Source organism: Pteropus vampyrus, unplaced genomic scaffold (assembly GCF_000151845.1).
Source record: "Pteropus vampyrus isolate Shadow unplaced genomic scaffold, Pvam_2.0 Scaffold392, whole genome shotgun sequence".
Taxonomy (NCBI): domain Eukaryota; kingdom Metazoa; phylum Chordata; class Mammalia; order Chiroptera; family Pteropodidae; genus Pteropus; species Pteropus vampyrus.
The window spans coordinates 28,236-33,240 of NW_011889173.1; the positions used below are offsets into that span (position 1 = coordinate 28,236).

At 42.1% G+C, this 5,005-nt stretch overlaps 1 pseudogene; it reads right to left on the reverse strand.

Moving 5' to 3' along the window:
• Window positions 1-447: 447 nt before the first annotated feature.
• Window positions 448-566, reverse strand: LOC111731704 (annotated as a pseudogene).
• Window positions 567-5,005: the final 4,439 nt, after the last annotated feature.

Genomic DNA, 5,005 nt, shown 5'->3' on the forward strand with positions numbered 1-5,005 from the left:
GCAAATGCCTGTCCAGCTCCAAAACCCACATGACACCTGCTCCCATGTAGCAAACACTGCTGATTGCCTTCTAACTGCCATTATCTACCTCTTCGATATTTGCAGAACCCCAATTTTATATTAGCAAATGCCTTTCCCCCACCCTCCAAAATTCAAGTAAAAGTATTATTGATCTAAGCCAGTACTGTCCAGGAGAAACTGAATGTGAGCCACATTGCAAGCTACATATGTAATTTTAAACTTTCAAAATTAAAAGCACATTAAAAAAGGAATAGAAAAGAAAAAATTAATTTTTATAATTTTATTTAACCCAATATATCTAAAATGTTATCATTTCAACATGTAAGCAAAATTTTTTTTTTTTTTTTTGAGCAAGGCAACCCTTGGTTGACCTCACAGATTGCAAGGACCTTGTCAGCTTACGATCCCTTATTTTTTTATTTTTTACACCTACACCTCCTGGTCTTCCTAGGTGGTCTCCCATCCAAGTACTAACCAGGCCCGACTCTGCTTAGCTTCCAAGATCAGACAAGATCAAGCTTGTTCAGGGTAGCATGGCCGTAGACCAAATTTTTAATTATAAATGAGATCCTATCAAGTTATAAATGTAAGAACAATTTTTAGATAGAATCCGAGTCATCAGCACAAACTTTGAGCAGACACAGAAGGAAGTGAGGAGTGAGCCACGGGAGTATCTGGGAGAAGCATCGGAGGCCGAGGGAGAAGTAACTGCAAAGATCTAGGCAGGACTTCTGAGGCGGAGGGACGTCTGGGGAATGTCCAAGAGGCTGGTGCAGCCCGAAGGAAGTAAAGGCAGGGGAAGCAGTACGCGCCGAAGCCAGAAAGGCAGGGGTTTAAAGTAGCTGGGGCCTTACGGTCCACCATCAGGACTCCGCTTTTACGGTGAGCAAGATGAGAAGCCGCTGGAGGGTTTGAGATGATAAATGCCACGATCCGTCACACACTTTGACACGCTCACTCTGAAAGTGGGGCAAGACTGATGAGAAACGAGAGCAGAATCATAGAGACTGGTTAGCAGGATCCCAGGTGAGAACTCAGGTGTGAGAAGCTGTCAGAATCTGGATCTAAATGGAAGATTTGCTGATGCTTGAGAGATGTCGGAGAAAGGAGTTGCTGATAACTCCAAGATTTGGGAGTGGAGGAAATGGAAGAAAGGAGCTGTCACTTACTAGGATGGGACAACTGGAAGAAGAGCAGGTTTGGGGCAGAGAAGAAATCAAGAGCTCGGTTTCGATGCGTTAAGTGTAGGATGCCAATTAGACATTCCACGGTCAAGCTGGATTTGTGGATTTATAAGGTATATCTGGGTCTGGAGTTTGGTGGAGAGGTCCAAGTTGGAAGTCTAAATCTTGGCGTCATCGGCACATAAACGACGTCTAACGTCATGAGATAGAATGAGGTCACCAAAAGAGAGAACCGAACAGAGGATAGAGGTCCAAGGACTGGCCCCTGGGTGTGTCAACGCCGAAGTCCAGAAAATCGGAAGGATCCCATGGAGCGACAGACACCACCTCAGTGCTCTGGGAGGGAAACTGGAGAAGCCAAGTATCAAGTGTTTCGAGGCCAAAGGAGTGATCGCCAATGCCAAACGCTGATGTGTCAAGAAAGGGAGATGATCCACTGGACCCAGCCAAACGCCTGGGACCTTGATAAGAGTAGTTTCGGTGAAGTAAAGGACTTGAATGCCTGAATGGAGAAGATCCAAAAGAAACTTGAAGAAATGGAAGGAGCGTCAGTGAGTCAGGGCTATAAAGGAGTTTCGCTATACAGGAAATAAGAGAAATGGAGCTTTTTGGGTAGGCGATGTTTCAAGGTTTTGCCTATGCCACTTCGGGTGTGTGTGGCTCAGCAGAGAGTACATGTGACTTTGAAGAAAGGGAGGGGTGCTCATGGTATAAGCGAAACCCTTAGGCACCAGGGCACGATTTGGAAGAGCGAGACTCAGGTGGGAACACAAACATCTCACCCCCGATCCCGTTATGTAAGATGGTAAATCTCCCTGTCTAAGCCATTTTATTTGGGTTTTCTGCTAGCTACAGGCAAACCGACATCCTAACAGAAACACTTCATTAGGAGACCCGAGGAGCTTATCAAGTGATGTACACGATCGGTCAAGACATGGGCAGACAAAGCAGAGACTCGGGATCTTCAGAACAGCGAGACTCGCAGCCGCCATGGGAGGCGACCGAGTTGGAGCTTCAAATAAGTAGATGCTCTAAGAATTTATGATTTAACTCTGTTATCGATTTGTCCGAGCCTAATGACCCTCTCAACAAAAACAAAGGGCTGAACCTCTCCCAGTATACTCATGCTTTTCTGAGGTAATTTCCCTCGAGTAAGTAGCTCGCTTGGAAGTGGATGTGTCATTTGGCAGGATACAGCGAGGGAGAGTCCCACTTCGTGCCAGTAGAAGTCCCCTGACTCCCGCTTAAGCTCAGTGGCAGTTCCTGTAGTCAGTAGAGGCATGTCAGTTTCGAGGCTAAAGAGATAAAAAGGCCTAAGAGAAATGGAAATCTACCTATTGGCCTCGTGCTACATATCAGATCATCATAAGCATCAGGTTAGAGAGAATACCTGTGGTGAACGGCTTCATCCTAGGGACAAAAGGGTTAGGGGGAAAGGAACTTACTGGAAGGCCAGATTTAACGCCTACAGTCTCACCATAGAGTTTAGGACTTAACCCATCTCACCAGGCAATGACGATTATTTAGACTCACCTCCTTGGCTAAAGTCTTCCACCCCTCTTCCCCTACAGGCCACTAATTGGTTGAGGGAGTTAGATGACTGGTTGGTTTACAAAGAACCTTCTTTGTAAAACAATACAAAAGAATGGTTTGAAAATGCCTGTTTCAAGAAATTTTTACAGAAAACAGAAGGTGATTCTGACACCTGTAGTATCTACAGATTGAAAGTGGAGCCAGGCACAGTGCTGGGCAGAACTTTCAAACGCAGGGTGGACGTGGCATTTACCTTCAAGTAAAAAAAGAGAAAAACATCTGACAGTCAGTAAACTGACCTATTTTTTTGTGTTAACAAAAAAAGAATGACTCTCAAAGTTGACTTACTAAACAGATTTGACTTACATACTGAAATACTGCAAATAATAATCTGAATTAACAACTACCAAGCAAACCGTGGAGACTTAAAGAACATTCTAGAAAGGATTATTGCTATGAAATATAAGTTTGAGAGTTAGCTAGAGAGCTGATCATGGAAACTGTACATTATCAGTTTTAAACATTTTATGCGGAAAATTCGATAGCACAACTTTTTAAAATTTCTTCAAACCTACATACATAGCATTTTTCATAAATATATAAATGTGGTAATATAAAGCTATTTGGGTTTTTTTCTCTTAGATCCTTTTTACTCATATAACCACACACGGTGGTAATCCTTCAATCCAGTGTCTGCATTTCTAATTGTTTCAATAGTACAATTACAATAATATGATGAATCCTCCATGTCCCCATCATCCTTCTTCAACAGCTGTCAACACACACACACACACACACACACACACACACACACACACACCGATCTGTTCCACGTGCCCTCCCCACATCAGCCCACTCCAGCCGCACCGAGGCATCCCAGACACCCTCTCAGCTCTTCCGTAAATAATTCAGTATGTATTTCACAAGGATCAGGAGTTCACCGGGATTTTTCGGTTTAACCTCATCATAACACTATTACATCTAAAAATTCCTCATTCTTGAATACCACACTCACTGTTGGAATGGAGAACACATCTTTTGAGAGAATTTCGAACAAGTAGTTTAAAACGCTTTATTCTGAAATATTTTTAAATTAAAATGGACAGAAATGTTATGTATACACATAAATACATAATGGTGAAGAATGCAAAACTGCATGGAATTTCTGGTTTTACTTTTTAAAAGTTTCTTCAAACCTACATACATAGCATTTTTCATAAATATATAAATGTGGTAATATAAAGCTATTTGGGTTTTTTTTCTCTTAGATCCTTTTTACTCATATAACCACACACGGTGGTAATCCTTCAATCCAGTGTCTGCATTTCTAATTTTTTCTCCAAGTTTGTGCTGCTCCTCTAAGCACTGCAGATTATGTGGTGAACCATAAACAGAGTCCTGTGCTATTTGAGCTTACATTCTAGAGTCGCGTGTACTCGCATACATAATATATAGTGAACGTATTAGACACGGTTTTCTGAATCCGAATTTCCCCACTCAACTCTATCAAATCAACGTGCTTAGCTCCAATCAGCCTCTGTAATGCTTAAAACACTTCAATATATCCCACAAGTTGTTTGGCCATTTCCTCCAAAATAATTATTTCTCGTTTACTTTTTTTTTTTTTTTTTTGCTACTATAGATATCCCTAAATATATATCATTGCCTCTTGGTATTTTTATTTCTATAGATTTGCTTCCTAGAAGTACAATTGCTGGGTCAAAGAATATATGTGTTTTTATACCCAGAATAAATAAAGATTTGTTTTGGGAAAAAAAAAAGAAAGACATGATGAAGAAGAGATAATAGAGAGGCATGCAGGAGCCAAGTGAAAGAATTTTCACGAAGGACGGATGAGCAGCCATGTCAGACACGAAGTCCAGGGCAAGGCTGACTCTTTTCTAGTTCTTTCTGCTTAAAAGCATTTAGAAAAAGATTTTTCTCTTTATTCTTAGAGCTCTACAATTTTACTAGAAAATGCCCAGATACATGCTTTTTCTCATCGAAAGCATGAGAACCTGGTTAACTCTTTTTAAGAGGAGGCTCCAAGTCAATGAGAAGACAAGCCACACACCAGGAGAAAATAGTTGCAAAACACACACCTCATAAACAGGGGTCTCCAACCCCTGGGCAGAAGACCAGTGCCGGTCTGGGGCCCGGTAGGAACCGGGCCGCACAGCAGGAGATGAGTGGCAGGCCAGCAAGCAAAGCTTCATTCATATTCACAGCCACTCCCCAATGCTAGCATCAACGCCTCAGCTCCACCT